General features: G+C 38.0%; 2 long non-coding RNA genes across 3 annotated transcripts; one reads left to right on the forward strand and one right to left on the reverse strand.

Annotated features, from left to right (window-relative positions):
* Positions 1-1812: 1812 nt before the first annotated feature.
* On the reverse strand, positions 1813-6718 carry LOC122876083. The gene is made up of 3 exons (XR_006378000.1): positions 6454-6718; positions 6196-6222; positions 1813-2092 (listed from the first exon to the last, which is right to left on the reverse strand). It is a non-coding gene; the product is annotated as an uncharacterized LOC122876083 (long non-coding RNA).
* Positions 6719-9168: 2450 nt separating this feature from the next.
* LOC122876082 lies at positions 9169-15202 on the forward strand. 2 transcript variants are annotated; one of them, XR_006377998.1, is made up of 5 exons: positions 9184-9267; positions 9656-9746; positions 10865-10918; positions 11010-11073; positions 13363-15202. It is a non-coding gene; the product is annotated as an uncharacterized LOC122876082 (long non-coding RNA). The 2 variants fall into 2 exon arrangements; XR_006377999.1 differs by lacking the exon at positions 9656-9746 and having other exon boundaries at positions 9169-9267.
* Positions 15203-17662: the final 2460 nt, after the last annotated feature.

Here is a 17662-nt window from a genome sequence, read left to right on the forward strand (position 1 = left end):
ACTTCTTCCTTTAAACATCTATCATCTTTGTCCTCTTATCAAAAGAGTATTTTTGTAATCACTGTACATTTTATAAGTGTTCACTTTATACAACAGAATAATTCTCATTTGCAGTTAAGCTGTATTACATTTACACTATAAGAACACAAACTTCAATAATAAACATATCTGCCTCATAACTTGGCGCTCAGTTCAATGAACTGAATCTGTATCATTGTATTAACGTGCGCGCGCCCTTGAACAAGGCCGCAGCCGTAACTGGGGTTACGCTGTACATTCACATTAACTTTTTACCCTTTTAACATTGTACTACACAAATAGCTGTTTTTCACACACTGAAATAATCCACAAATGCCCCGGAGCCATAGGGAACAAATAAAATAAACAATCTGCGGACGTTGGCCGCCATTTTCTCAATTGCGTATCGTCAACCCTAACTGTTTACACATTTGACATACTTTTAGCTTATAGAGCACACATCACCGGGGATTCATATTAACTTATAAACATCTGTAGTCACATAAAAGGTGTGTAACTAACCTGGAAATATTACAAATATTACAGAGAAATCAGTGACGCAGGACAACAATTGCTCATTCTCCATTCACTCGGATTATGAGCTAATCTTGCTCTGCGTATCGCTAAATATTCCAGTGTGACGCTGCTCGCGGTTACTGCCCCCCTGTGTCCATTTTATGAAATACATGTCATTACGCGCTTCTCTGTGATCTCTCATTAGTATTCAATTATATAAATCCGAATAAAATAAAATACTGTTGCAATAAAAGGAAAGGAAACAAAAAAATAACAATCTCAACAAAACTTATTTTATGAGTGTCACACATGCTTTATTTAGGTTGTTGGTTTTTCAGTGAACCTTTGTGTAATTTGCAGAGTTTTTCCAAAAGCATTAGATTAGGTTTTTGTGCAGGTCCTGCTTTTCAATGTGAAACATGCAGAGCAAGGAAGCACGTTTTGTTGTGTTATACTGCCACATAGTGGTACCTTTTGGAATTATTTTCAAATGGACATAATTTTTTACACTTTGTTGAAAACACTTTTTAAATCTATAATCAAATAATTTTAATAACATTAACTTTTTGTAAAACTGCTCTAATCTGAATTTCACATTTTGTTTCAGATTACGTATTGTTCATCATGAGTAATATTTTGTACAGCCATTCCAAAAAATGTCTCTAAGGTGTGTGCTCGCCTCTCTTTCTGTACTGCAGCCATCCAAGAGCCCAAATAACTACTCTTTCTTGAAGACAAAAAAACAAAACAAAAACTACAGCATTTTGAAAACAACAGGCCTTTGGCTGGTATGAATAAAACGAACAAAAGAAATGGTCTTAAGAATGGTCATAAACCTTAAATTATGAGTCAAAAAAATTCTTGGTAAAAACTAGGCCTTAGATATTTTGCATTAAGATGCTCAAAGTAACTTTTAGCAAAGTGTAATTTCTTCAGTGCTGACTGCAGTGAAGTTTTGTAAAATAAGGACTACAATCATGTCTACCCACAACGCCCTCCCTTTCAATTCATTTCAATTCAGTTTTATTTATATAGCACCAAATCTTAACCGAAGTTATCTCAGGGCACTTTTCATATACAGCAGGTCTAGACCGTACTCTTTATAATATTATTTACAGAGACCCAACAAATCCCACCATGAGCAAGCACTTGGTGTCAATGGCAAGGAAAAACTATCTTTTAACAGGCAAAAACCTTGCGCAGAACCAGGCTCTGGGTGGGCGGCCATCTGCTTTGACCAGTTGGGTTGAGAGAGAAAGAGGGGGAGAGAGAGAGAATTTTCACAAATTGGGACAAACATCCAATGGAAACACTTCATGTGGATTTCTATAAAAGTATATTACACCTTCACAGAAAAACTACATATAATGCCTGCCAAGCAGAATTGGCCCAATACCACCTCCAAATTAAAATGAAAAAAAGAGCCATCAAATTCAACAATTAAGGGAGAGCCGGGACGAAAGTAACACAGGGATGGTTGCAGCATGGACCTTTTCTCTTGTAAAAGAAGTCAGGAAAATGCCGTGAAGTCCACAGGAGGTGCACCCCGTCATTGAGTCTGAAGCCGAAAATCAGACCGAACTGATTAGTTTTATCAGAGTTACAGTAGAAAAACTGATTTTTCACTTGGAAAGTAAAAAATACAAAATGGAAGTTTCTGTTTTTATGGTAATGTTTATTTGTTGAAGATTGTGAATGTATATGATCTGTTAGAGCTATCCGTAGGCTTATCTATCTTTGGTGCCAGCCAGGGTAAAGTTGACGGAGACCGGGGAGGGATGAAAGTAACATGGTATAACTTTTGTTCCGCTATTATTAAAGATGCATTTCTTGGCTCATTATATTTGGAGGAAATGCTTGGGGTTAGGGTAAGCAAGACCAACAGAGGTCTCACCAGTCCAGATGTGCATGTCAGATCATGTCAGGCTGTTTCATCTGAGACATTCTGTAAGAGGTGATTATGCACTAAAGTGAGTTTGACGCATTGGACCAATTTCATACAACTGCAACATTAACATGATAAATTGATTTGAGAGTAAAATGATAATTTGCTTTGAGGACTAACTGAAGCATTAATGAGCATTATATGCCAGAAATATTAAGTACTTGTTTTGTGGTCAATTTATCAACAATCTACATACCACCATCAGAATCCCCCTACTACAAGCTGGATACCTGGAACTGTTTTGATCTGTGGGGACTTGAACGCTCGAACAGGGGAAAGAGCTGACACTATAAACACCAAGGGAGACAAACAGTTTACTTGGAGGGACCTACCTACCGTGCACTGGGGCTGTACATAGTCAACGGCAGGCTAAGAGGAGACTCTCTGGGTCGCTACACTTATAGTTCAGCTCTTGGCATTAGTACGGTAGACTATTTCGTTACAGATCTATACCCAATGTCACTCTTTCACAGTCAGCCCCCTCACACCCCTCTCAGACCACAGCAAGATCACGGCCTATCGGAAAAGGGCCTAGTCTAACTATGGGGCCCCTAGGCCCTGTCAACTGTATAACACCACACATTCATATAAATGAACATCAGACATTGGAAAATGCAAATACATGATCTATTTCTGTCTGAAATGTTTCCCTATAATAATTCTGGTGTAAATTGTAAACAAATTCTGAAGTTGTCATAGTTAGCCACTATGCCCCCGGATCCTCTTGTACTCTTATGTATCTGCCCTCCCTTGTGTTTCTTGGTTGTCCCCTGTCTGTTGTTGTCTGTGTAAGTGTGTGTCTGTGTTCTGGCTGGCTACCCGATCTCCCGGCTGCGGTTGATTACCGGCACACCTGATTTCCATCATCCTCTACTACACCAGTTTATCTACTGGGCTCATCCACGCTACCATTGTCTTCATTCCTGTGTATGCACAACGTGAAACGGCCTCTGCACGTAAGAAAACTGATGGAGTTGATGGAGAGAGCAACAGAGAGGAGGGAAGAGCAGAACATGATGCAATCCCCTGATCAAGGGGAGACAAAGCAACCTCCTCAAAGCACCCAACACCATACTTTAAGGAAAAGGAGGAAGTACACTGAGGATGAAAGTGAAAGTGAAAGTAAAGAAGGGAAACCACACACAGAAAGAATGGTCTCCTTTCTCCCTGCTCCCTCCCTGAAAGAATGTACACACATTAAAGATGCGCATGGTCATGACCATTGTGCCAGGGGGGAGGTGATTCAGAAGATTCAAAACACATGGTGGTCACCATATTTGGCAACAATGGTAGATCGTGCGTTACATGATTGTACAGTATGTGCAGCCTACAACACCAGGAAGGCATTTTCAGCACCAATTGGACACATTCCCGCACCAGATGGTCCGTTCCAACATCTGCTTTTGAACCACGTAGACATGTTAGAAAGAGTACGAGGTAAGCGCTATATGCTGGTAGTGATTGACACGTATAGCAGATGGGTGGAGGCAGTACAAGTGGCAGGTCCAGATGCTGCCTCAACAGCCAAGTTCTTGTGCAGAGAAGTGTTTACTAGATTCGGAATCCAAGATAAGATCAGTTCCGATAATAGTCCAGCTTTCCATCACCGCTTAGTGGCGACATTTTCAAAAGCACTAGGGACTAAGCGCAGGCTAGGTTGTGTGTATCATCCGCAGAGTCAAGGAATGGTCGAGAGAGCCAATGGCAGCCTAAAGGCCAAAATAGCAAAAATCTGTGCAGAAAGAGTTAAACAAGATATCATTTCAGCTCAGAGTGAGGCCCGTTTGAGTATGCTGATGGCACTAAGTAAGCAACTAATAGTGCAAGGGAAAAATAATCTGTTTTATGAGTGGATGGAATTCTCTGCCAAACAGACAATTAAGGAAACATACATAACATATGTTATAATATGGGGAGAACACCTCAAGTGAGCTACATTGCTTGTGCACAGTGGGCCACGGCAAAAGACGTTGCACAATGCCTGACCTACCAGAATTGCGAAGGAGTTCTCCAGATAACAGAGGATGAGAGCTCTTTTGTGCCCTTGATAGTGAAGCAGAACTGGCTAACTAGTGCATCGTAAGACAGTAAGGCAGTAATTAGACTCGATCACCAATCAACCAGGTCTAAAAGAGCAGTAATAGACAACCCTGACGTTTGGGTCATGACCACTGGCTGGCCTGTAGAAATATCAGAGGAACACCAGATCATGATTATAACTGATACAGATTATGGTGCCATTTTTCCATGGACCCAGACACATAAGAATTCTCATTGGATCAATTACCTATGGTACAACCAGCAAAAATGTATGAATAGTACACTATCAGCCTTAGATGGCATCAAGCCACAATTACATGCTACCTCCACCATGATCATGCAGAAGAGATTTGTTTTAGACCAAATATTAGCTGAAGAACAGGGAGTTTGCACGTGCATTGGACCTGAGTGTTGACGAGTGCACCAGATAGTTTTATATGCTTGCTCACAACTATGTTAGCCCAAAAACAGCAGTTGGCAACAAGTGTTAGTAATATGTGAAGAAGAAAATAGAGTGTGAATGAATAATGGAGGATTTCTTCCTCTTATGTCCATTGGAGGGTTTTTTTCCACAGTATTGGCCTAGGGAGCTAGGTACAATTTGATTTTTACTCGCTCCCCACCAAACAGGGAGGAGAGGTTTATCAGATTGTACGCTGGTGATCACAGACCCCTTTAGGATGAGAAGCCATGATTCATGGTCATCCATAGGGTACTGCTGAGTCACGTTACTTGGCCATAGACGGACTCTGTCATTACAGGCTAGAGAAGACATGTTTATCATTATGGCATTTGCCGACAATGACATTTATTGATTTTGATTCTTTAATACGATGTACTCTGAATCATAGACACTATATACATGAACTTTAAACAATGAAAGGATGGGACTTCTTCAGTCCCACAGAGGGGACACTGTGGGAGGAAAATACTCTACTGTTGAAACATTCTACTGTTGGATCAGCTAAGCAATTAAGTGTAGCAATATATTATGTTGTGTACAGGGTAAAGACATCTGCTACTCCTGCATACCTGTGATTGATGTATCCATTGTACAGAGGGCACTCTGCCCTTCCTGACCTGGGCAGTTGCCTGAGTTACCAATGCGTATGGATGCACACAATGGCAAGATGGCTTCCCCTTTTGCTATAATTGTAGTATGCGACTTTCTGACTGAATGGTCCACTTTTCTGACTGCAAGAAATGTGCTCTGTAATTAAAACCACACAATGGAATAATGAAATAGCTATTTTGTGAAGCAACTACAGCTGAAAAAAATTGAAAGAGAATTCATGTGCATAGGATTTCATCTAAAGGAAATCACAGCTATCTGCAACTGTTTTTAAAAAACCAGCTGCTATGGAGACAAGAAATAATGGTGTCTGAGGTGGACAGGTGAAGCATAAGAGAGGTGGGCCTAATTGAAGGCCCACAACAGGAGGGACAAGGGTGGAGTAAAGGGATAATATAAGGAAGGTGCATTTTGGAGCCCATTCAGTTGCTCCCGGGACCCAACTTGGTTTTAACATGTTTGAAGTTACATTAAACCTATATCATATTGAACTCGAAGAACTTGAAGAAGAACTTTAACGTTGTGGTGGGGGACCTAACTCCATCTGGCCCAGAGGGAGGACACTTGTTGTGGAAAATAATCCCTGAGCAAACAATGCACTAACCTGCCATAGTGTCTGTGGTTATGAAGGCTGAAAAGAAATAAGAACAGAATTGAAAATAATCAACAAAAATATACTCAAACAAATTGGAAAAAATCTAATAAATGATTACAATTTCACAAATATTCTAAAAAAGCATTAGCCAAGTGCTCAGGCATAGTGTGGTACTGATGAAAGGAGTAATTTCATACAGTTGAGGGCTTATCTAGCAGCAGTAAACACCAATACCCTCCTGTGACTGCAGTAAACGCCAACACTTACCTGGTTCAGGGTGCTTTCCTAAGGTCTGGAGGAATGTCCTGTAAAGATACAGTTCCTTTTGCTGTCTTGAAGTCGGTATTTATATACATGAGCCGGACCGCTCCCTCCTCATTCATACGTAGGAGGTAAGTCTCTTTTAACTACAAGCGATTTATACAGCAATTAAAGAGCAGCAGCCATACTTTTTGCCAAAGAAAACACGTAAACAGAGAGCAGATGAGTGAAGGCATGTTGAGGTGCTGTTGAACAGGTCGCTCCAGTAAAGAACAGATTCTTTCCTGCCATCCAACAGTGACTGTCTACAGCTGCCAGTGGTTTTAACGAGTTGAAGCCTGAATTAAACAGACAAACATAAGACTTCAAAAGCACATGGATCTCATTAGCTCACTATAAAACACTATATTCCTAGGCCCTTACTGCATCCTTATGTTTACCACAAATCCAGCAAATGTTGTCCTAATCATAGTGATACGAGTTGCTCGCCCTAAAGCTTTACTGTGGACTGTGTTTCTCAACCATCTTCAGCTCATAAGAAGTAAAGATGTTATGTACTTGTGGTTTTGTGCTGCAGGTGAACACCAAGTGAGGAAGTTTGCCCTTCCGTAGAAGAACCTAAGGCTGTGTTTGGGGTAACTGCATCACAAACCTTAACATCTTCTTTTCATTGAGACCACTGGACTGGCACAGTGGCCATCCTGAAGAAGAGGTATCCAAAAAATGTTTTGGTTAGTTAGTTAAGCCTTATTTATTCAGGAAGTCTCATTCAGATCAAGATCTGGTGAACAAATTATGAAAAATTACACACAGTGGTGGAAGAGGTCCTCAAATCCTTTACTTAAGTAAAAATATATCTCTGTATAAAAATACTCCATAACAAGTCCCACTTTAAAAATGATAGTAAAGTACACAAGTATTATTATCAAAATGTACTTAAAGTATCCAAAGTATAAGTACTCATTATACAGAGTTGCCTCTTTCAGAGTGTTATATTTATATATATATTATATTATTGGATTGTTATGATTGTTGATGCATTAACATGTGGGCAACATTTTAATGGTGGAGTGAATTTTAACTACTTTTTATGTATTGGACAGTCTAATCAATAACACACATATGTAAAGTACATATATTAAAAATAATTGTTTCGCATATAAAATCTTTGCAAAACAATGATGAAACAATAGCTGTTAAATAAATGTAGTGGAGTAAAAAATACAGAATTTAGAGATTTTGAATAGCATAAGTAGCATAAAATGGTACAGTACTTGACTATATGTAATAAATTACTTTCCACCATTGCATTTATATATCACAAGATAATTCAGCCACAAAAAGCAGTCACCACATACACAAACACACTAAAATTGACAAATATTAAAATATCAGCAAGTAGAACTTTAACGGCCCTCAGAGGAATTAATGTCTTAGTTTTGCAGTTTATTCCAGTAATAAGGTGCATAGTGCCAGAAACCAGTCTGTTCCAGTTCAGAGTTGTTGGAACTTTTAAAGCCAGCCTGTCCTGTAATCTTTTGCTAGATGTGTGTTACTGAAAAGCAGCAGATTACTGAGTCTTTGTTCAATGTCCATATTGTTGTCTTCACTATCAACAATCCCTACTGGCATCAGAAACTTGTAAGAGAAAACACGAGCAGTCCCAGCTCACACGTCAGCTATGGTGTCAATGTGCATAAGTTCTGAGCTATATCATAACTCCTTAATGCACAACTATAAATTCAGTTTAAGAATCATCAGTAGAATAATCAGTATGCTTTAATCATTTAATTTCTGAAACCAGGATTAAGGTTAAGGATACTTTGTCTCCCAAAAGGAGAAAATTGTCCTGGATTCAGGGAATTGCTGCATCGAAACCAAACATCACAATAAAAACACAATAAATACACATTAAATACGAACACGTGCAAACAGTCTTAAATAAAAACAAGTAAATTACTCACAAAAAAACACTCACTCTCTAAAAAAATTACAAAAGATTCGAAGGCATACAACCCAAAACATACACACTTTAGTACTTAAATTATGAGCAAACAAACACGTTTCACTTTACATGCTTACAAGAAAACACTATTGGTGAAAACCTGTATGTCTACATGTGTAAACACATTACAAGGATACTTCACAGTCTGTACTCAAATCTGTATTGTCTCTGACATTTGACAGAAGGCAGCTCTAAACTCAGAGGCCTTGAGGGAGCTGAGAGTTGTCACTTCTCTGATGTGATGATAGCTGTGTTAGTGGCATTGCACAATACCGCTGTGACTGTGTGTAATTTGACAGAACATAATGTTTGTATCTGTCATCTAACCTTAACTTTAGCCTTTACTGCCACATGACTGTCCAAAGTGTACTCTTCACTACAAAGGTCTGAAACTCAAATTTGAGATTTTCAAAAATACACACACATTCTGTTAATCAGCCAAGCAGAAAGTCTCATTTTTGTGGTTCACATGTCTGTGGGCAGATAGAAATGTGTGAATTGATTAATGTTAAATGGAATGTGAACCCACAATGGCTAATTTAATGCCAAATGTAAAGTAGAGAGCTTTAAGGATCTGTTTGACACATCTTGGTGCCGGGGTCTGTCGTATGGATGTCACGCGAGGGAGCAGGGAACACAAGGAGTAGGACCCAAATGCAGACTTAGAGGCAGAGCAGATACAGTTTATTAATTTATTACAGGGAAAGGCTTACAAGTATAGGCAGGCAGGCAGAGGTCCAAATCTGGAAGGCAGTCCAAGACAGGCACACAAATAAGACAAGGAGCAGGCAATAAATGGAATCCAGAGATATAAGGTAATTGCATACATTTTTTGCACAAACTAATGTTTGTTCAAAAAAATGTGACAATGTAATTTTTGAAAATCCTGAGGTGGCCACTGAGGATTTGATAATGCTGCTTTGTTTTTGTTTTTTATGATTATGAGAAAGTTAGAATACTTACCATCAGTTTATGAAGCCACTCAGCTCATTTCAGGAACCATCTTGCATTCAGTATCATTGCTTTAAACTGCTTCATTGTACTTTGTTTAATAACAAAACTGTACTGAAAAGTGTAATCATCTTCTTAAGTTTTTAGTCGCTAGTTAATTAAAATCATGCCTGAATGTTGAAACTAATTAACTTGTTAAGATAAATGTTTTGACAGTACTGATCCACTGTCTCTGTGTCTTTCCTCTGGCAGCATGCTTTTATGACGCTGTAAACTGGCAGAAATCTTGTGCAAACAGCCGCCTCGTGCTGAAAAAAACAAAACAGGAATGTGATCACACCAGGTTGATATCTCTCACGTTCAGCCCATCTCAGTGCCATCAAGAGAGTTTATTACTGGTTATATAAGATACAATGTTCATTTTATTGGCTTCAACTGCCTGTAAATTCACATTTCTGTAGTTTTCATGGAGTAGTGATAAGCTGTTTATTCACTATGTCACTATGGCCAGGTAATGGCCATAGCTTGAATCTTGCCTGACCTTCTAAGTAGTATGGCCAGATTGCATCTTTTCAAGTAGTCACATAAGTGCTATGCTTTATAAAAGTGGTGGAAATAGTATTTGGATCCTTTAATCAAAAGTACTAATACCACATGTAAAAATATTCCATTACAAGTAAAAGTCCTGTGTTCAAACTTTTACTTAAGTAAAAGTGCATAAATAAGTATTAACAGCAAAATGTACTTTTAGTATAAAAAGTGCTCATTATACCGTACAGAATGGTACCTTCTAAAGTGCTATTCTATATTACTTGATTATTATTATTATTAATTCATTAACATGTAAATTGTATTTAAACGTAGCTGGTTGAGGTGAGGCTAATTTTAACTACTTTTTATACTGCTTGGTAGTTTAATCTATAATAATGCATCATATTTTATCAGTTAATCTTGTGTTTTTTGTGTCATATTGTATTATGCAAAGTAACTAGTAACTGTAGCTGTCAAATAATGTAATGTAATGGAGTAAAAAGTACAATATCACCCGATGAAATGTAGTGAAGTAACATAACAGGAAGCACCTCAAAATTGTACTTACAGCATGCACAGTGAGTAAATGTACAGAGTTACTTTTCACCACTCATATTCATATTAATTTCATATTAATAATAATTTCATATACATTTTTCTTTTGCATTTTTCACTGGGCTTAGCAAATGAGATTATTTCTCCAGAGCAGCTCTGCCTTTAAGAAATGTAATCTATTATCCCCAGGTGTCCATCAGCAAGTCTATAATATCTGGTCCCATACAGAAAACAACATTAAAACTCACATTTGTAATGCAGTTTTATGTCTAAATAACAGAAGCCATATTATTTGAACCGTCAGGACCTGTGTTCACTACTGTATCTACTACTACCTTGATAATTTCCCCAAATGTCATTTGGAATTTTCTTCAGATGGGTGAACTGAACAAACTCAACATCATCCATGTTACTGGGTCCAAAGGAAAGGTATGAAACAGCAAAAACAGTATTTCGTTGTACTCAAATTTAACGATGAAAGACCACTATGACTGATAAAATGCTACTTTATTTTTTCCAGGGATCAACATGTGCTTTTACTGAAAGAGTACTCAGGAGTTACAGCTTTTGGACTGGATTTACAGGTATCACAAAAGACGAAATGTTATAGGTTATTTAGTTATAATGATGAGGTTAGTGTTCACTTATAGATTCACAGATACCCTGTAAGTACCAATATAAATATTATAGAAATACTGAATTCTAACAATAGCAGAGAAACTCTAAGTCCCCATTGAACTTTATTGAAATATGTCTGTTGCATGTTTGTAAAAGAAACAATCTTTATTAGTCTAGAGAGGAATTTGTTCTGCAGATAATATCAACCGTTATGATTGCATTATAATCCAGTACAATACATAAAAAAACACAGATTCTGGCATTCAAATGTTAACAGGTTTGAATCCCATTCTTCAGTTTGTAGTCTGGACTTTGTCTTACTGGTTTGCTCTCCAGTTAATTAATGGTTAACCAACACTGCTGTTACAAGCCTGCCTATCTGAGAAATTGTTTTGTGTAGGAACGGAAATATCAATATCAAAGTCTTCACATGATAGCATTTGGCTGTGTGTGGGACTGAATCATGGCTCAAAGGAGGGACCTAAACCAAATTAGGTGGAGAACTGTCTTACTGTATTTGTTCATAGATACCCATAAATTTATGTTGCCGAAGTTAGTTATGGAATCATCAGGCTAACCATATCATTTACTTGTCTGTTGGTGAGTGATGTGAAAACAATGCTGACCAATGATAGCCCTGTTACTGTTACCCAATGGGTTATGCCACTTTTAGTAGTAAATAGTTTGCAGTAAAGCAAGAGAATATTATCAGTAAGTCTGAAAATGATGGACAACACATCAGTAAATGAAATAACAAAACGTTTTCAAGCTATTTAAAAAAAATTACTTTATGAATCAATTTAAAATTTGCCCCCCCCCCCATAAATCTCATCAATTTGCAAATTAGGAAACACCAGAGGCAGGATTGGAAATAGATGTAAACTCAAAATAATGAAAGGATATACCAAGTAATAAAACAGATTAAAATGGATAAATAGATATAAATAAATAAATGTAATGTAATAAATAAATACAATTCAATTAAATGCCAGACTAAAAAGGCAGGTTTTGAGTTTTTAAAATATCAACATTCTCTGCTGCCCTCAGGTCTTCGGGAAGGCTGTTCCAGAGACGTGGACCATAGTAATAAAAGGATGCCTCACTGTGGGTTTTTGATCTAACTTTAGGGATAATTAAAAGGCCACTACCAGAAGACCTGAGGGTTCAAAGGCTAAAAGCAAATCTGATAAATAGGTAGGACCAACACCATTAAGAGCTTTATAAACTAATAAAAGGATCTTAAAATAATTTCTGAAGCAAACAGGTGGCCAGTGCAGACTTTAAAATTGGAGTGCTTTCTTTCTGGTCCTAATCAACACACGTGCAACTGAGTTGTGAAGCAATTGACGTAGTTCAATTCAACTCACGTAGTTGACTGTTTACATCACCTGTTTCCCCTTGCTCTTCTTTTTCCTCTTCTCTGCTCACCAAAAACTGCCACGCACCCTCTGCTGTCACTACCTCCCCCTTGTGGACTGATCATAGTGCTGCTATCTGGAGCCCGGATCCCTCTAGTGCCACTTTTTACATTTCTGTGGTAATTTCGGATAGGTCCTTAGTGCGATACAGACCCAGCCGACACAGCAATAATAATAACTTAATAAAGATCCGGGCCAGAACCCTACCTCCAGTCTCAACCTTAAATCTGAAGCAGCACAAGCTGCTGATTTTTTTTAAATATCACTAACTCTTCAAACTTTCAACAACATGTGTCTGGCCAAACTCATTCCCGTGGCCACATCTTAGACCTAGTCTTTACTTTGGGCCTGAAAACCCCATCTGTGGAAACCAGGGACATGTTTGTATCTGATCACCTAAGCATCTTATATGATTTCACTGAATTTGTATCGAAATGCTTGACTGACATTTTGATTAAGGTGGCTTTGTCCCCTTGTTCCAGGTTTTAGCACAATCTAGATTTTTTACACTGGATTTTCTCTGATTTATTCTGTATCACCCCTGTACTTGTTGCTGTATTAAGCAGCAACTCTTACTTCTCTGACAAAACTATTCCTCCAGGAAGTTGGGTTTTTTTTTCACTACCAGATTTTAAGTAGATCACTGCAGGAATTTATAAAACATTTGACTGACAGCTACATATGGACATGTGTCCCCTATGAATGAAATTCTTAAAAACAGATGTCAACAAGTTTATAAGAATTTTTCTTAAAATGATATGAAATCTTATGCTGTCTCACTAAGAGAAAAGTCTTTCACATGCACTCTTGCTTTTCCTGTGCTGCTGTTCTCTGCAGCTCACCACAGCAGCAGTATGTGTGTGCAGCAAACCAGATCAGCTGGCAGAGCCTGAATTCAACAGAAACAATAAATCACCGCCATCGCCATCTGGTGAGAAGCTCTGTGAATTACAGCCTGGTGTTCCCCTGCATCCTCAGCGCCCTCCAGTGGATCAGCCAGAGAAAGGAGAATCGGCCAGCTCATCCTCAGTCCACTGAGCTCCCTGACTCAGAGAGGCAGGTCACGTCTCTGTGATGGTGACTGGCAGTCCGTACCTGGTGGGAGGAGTGCTGAAACTTCGACTCGTAAAGGATCAGAAGTCATCATCACTATTGATCACTGTAATCAGTCTACAGGAACATATTCTGTATGAGTTTATAGGGACTTTCTCCTTGTAGGGTTTTGTTAAAACTTGACATTTAATATTTTCTGGGTTTTTTTTCCGTATATCTCAGCAGCAACACTACAGTACTTTAATGTATCCAATCTTTTCTGCTCAATAGTTATTTATATTAGCATTATAATACTAAAGTTACTTTACAACAAAATCTCCTATCTGGAGACATTATCTGTTATGCTCAACATTCAGTATAGTGAAAGTAAAGCACTTTATCTTTTATTTATCCTCTGTGGTATTACTATATAGTAATGTATCTTGATCTTCTATTGTATTCACATAATTTTTGTGGGCCTATAATAATTCCAGTACTGTTTCTAGTTTTACAGTGACAGTACTTCCTACTTGATATTATTGGTGAGCTTTGTTTTCATGGTGTCACTATGATATTGAGTAATAAATATTACACTATATAGCTAAAGGTATATGGACCCACTCTTCTGGTTTCAGGCTTTCCACCACATGTTGGAACCTGGCTGCAGGGATTTGTTCCTATTCAGCCACAACAGTATTAGTGAGGTCCAACACTGATGTTGGGTCATAAGGTCTGGCTCGCAGTCAGCGTCCCAGTTTATCCTAAAAGTGTTGGATGGGGTTGAGGTCAGGGCTCTGTGCAGGCCAGTCAAGTTCTTCCACACCAAACTGAAAACCATTTCTTTGTGGAGCTGGCTTTCTGTACGGGGGGACATTGTCATGTTGAAACAGGAAAGGGACAAACACAATTTTTCTTCATTGGAATTTAAGGGCTCAAACCATGAAAAACTGCCCTAGACAGGGTGTGTCCACATACTGGCCATATAGTGTATAATCATATCAAATCATGTAAGATAAATATAATATAAAATGTAGAATGTAACAACACATCATATTCCTATTGTGACAATATTTCTTTTTCTAGAAAAAGTACTGTGATCTGAAATTTTGTACCTTCACATGTCCTACATATGTTAAATTTGATTGTAAGCAGATCACTGCAGGGACTTGATTGACAGCTCATGGCCCATAGGTGTCCCCAATGCAGATTTAATTATATTTCTGAAGTTTACAGCTTCAGTAAGAGGAAAGTCTTTCACTCTTGCTTTTCATGTGCTTACTATAATATCACTTATTAAACAGTATAATATCAGCCCATGAAATTACTGCTGAACTATGTATAACATTACATTAGTGAATTTACTATGTATATTTTATTTTCCATGTCATCTGTAGTATGCCTACCACATCACTACTACATGTAAACAGGATTTAGATTTTGCAAGCATTAACAAACAGATTCTCACTCATTTGAGCTGCAGCGAAGGATGTTGTATTCTCAGTTTATCATTATGTGTTTTATTTCCATTTCAAAAATAATGGTCACTACTTGAAAGCTGTGTTTCTGTTTATGACACTGTCTACACTCTGAATGCAGAGTTATGATGACATTTAAGAAACAAAAAATATATATTGAATTATCTGTTTTTCATCTATCATTCATTTTGGGTTCTAGATTTGGAATGGAAATGGTTGATGACAAACACTTAAAATTGGAATTAAATTCACCTCCAAGCTCCAAATTTGACATGGGAAGTCATGAAGTCATTCCATAAGTATATGTTCAATTATCTGAACTAATGTAGTTTGAAAATGTCACATGATTGCGTTATGTAAACAAACATTAAAGAAACTGACATGTCCACAAAATGTTTACAAGATGACCAATGCCAAGCCTGGATTACCAGCAAGGAAAAGCAAGCAACTGCTCAGGTCCACAAAGCCTCAGGGGCTCCAAAGGCCCCAGGCTCACTGTGTGGCCATTAGTATGTGATAATTTGATTAACGGCAAATTTGTTAGGGAACATGCACCACCAAAGTACAATATAAACTGAAATCATAAGGGTCTTGTCTTCTAAAGGGGCCCTGTGTCAAAATGTAGTTTTAACACCTTAATTATATCAGTTGATATTGTACTTGCACAGCAAACCTGGGACAGGAAAGTATTTCAGAACAAGAATACTTATTGGTTTCTTGGAATATGAGCAAAATAAAAGGAAGCTGTCTGCTCAGACCTGGAAGACCCGGAGGGTCATTATGTTTGCACAGGGCCCCCTAACAGGATAAAGCTGCCAATGAGCCAGAATCTGATGATGTTGTAAGTCTGCTATTCAGACAGAATTCCCATTTTGCTAACAAAATCTGAGATGTAGCAATCAGAGCTGCAGTTCAGAGGACTGGAACCAGCTAGGTCTGAGACTTAAGGGATGACAGTTGATTTGATTTTATTGTTATAAACACAATTTACATAACACATTTGTCCATATATTCACAAAAAAGAAAAGTAAAAAAGAAAAGAGAGAAAAGAGATGCAGAAACAGATTCAATCAAACATGAGCCATGGAATTCAAAGACAAATATACATATATATATATATATATATATATATATATATATATATATATATATATATATATATATATATATATATATATATATTTAAATGACAAAAAATAAAACAATTTTAGCATGTGACACAAACATACCTTTTTTTAACTAAAATACCAATACTACATTCACCCATCTCTCCTCTTTCCATTAATAAAAAGTTTTACACCTATTTTTAAATACTCCAATAGCTTCTGAGTATTTCACATCATCATCTGATAAGCTGTTCCAAATCTTGCCCCCCACACATATTTAGATCCAGAAGAACCATATCTATGGAGTTTGACTGAACTTTGACTATACCTTGTTTTATGATTTGAATTTATTTTTATAATTAATTTTTCTGTACTTAATCTCTATGAATAGAAATCTGCATATGAATGGCGAATCTGTAAGCAAGAGACAAGACAAGAAGAGGCTGAGATATCCTGCCCTTTTACAAGGTACAAGGTAATTTATTCATCATTATACAACACAAGGTTGTACAACGAAATTAAGTTAGTAGACCATCATTGTTACACACATACAATATATATATGTGACATGTGGACTGAGGGAGTTTTTGCAGCTGGGGGAATGCAAGACCGCAGCAACAAGATAGTGACGATAATAATATTTTTATTTTCTTCACATAAAATGTTTGGCATCTGGAAACAGTGTTTCTCCACTTTGACTGCACTTGAGCACCAAGCACCATCGATGTAAAAACAGAGTCCACCTTCCCTCATCCCGCGGGAGTCTCTCGCTCCTTCAGCTAGGAACACGGTACGCCCGTTGAGTGCTTGATCCGGGATGTTGGTGGAGCAGGTCTCTGCGAAGATTTCCCGTTGCTTGGCCAGCTTGACTCCCATTTCGTCCAGACATTAGCCAGGAGCAGCCTTAAGTCCAAACTGGGACAGCTTGGCTCCTATCCCTGCTCTTCCTCTCCTCCCCGGGCGATCACACAGCACCTGCCGTGGTGTCTGGTCTGGTTGATCTGGCTGGATGGATCGTCTCAAAGTCCGCTGCTCTTTGATCCAAACCCTGGCTTCCTTTTCCATGTTTCAGCAATAAAGCCAGAAAAAAAATAAGATAACAGATAAAAACAAAAATGTAGCTGAGTTTGAAGGAGCTAGCCTAACAGCCGCAGCATCTACATGCATAGCTGTTGCCATAGTCAAATTCTCCTGATCCAGTCGATTTGAACAATTTTGGCTTAGCCCTTTAAATCAAATCCAGTCAGACATCTGTTCAATGATGTTTCAGCAATAAAGCTGAAGAAAAAAAACAATTTAAAACAAAAATGTAGTGAAGTTTGAAGGAGCTACCAGCCGCTGCATTTACATGTGCAGCCGTTTTAGTCTGTATTATGGTCTGAGCTCCAAAAACAATGGTTCCTACATTTCCCATAATCCAACTCAACATGATGGCATCATCACAGTTATATTCTCAGACTTCGCAAAGCTCCTCCAGTGACACTGAAGACATTGCACTCTTCTTACAACTGTGTTCATATGCTG

Source organism: Siniperca chuatsi, linkage group LG5 (genome assembly GCF_020085105.1).
Source record: "Siniperca chuatsi isolate FFG_IHB_CAS linkage group LG5, ASM2008510v1, whole genome shotgun sequence".
Classification (NCBI taxonomy): Eukaryota; Metazoa; Chordata; class Actinopteri; order Centrarchiformes; family Sinipercidae; genus Siniperca; species Siniperca chuatsi.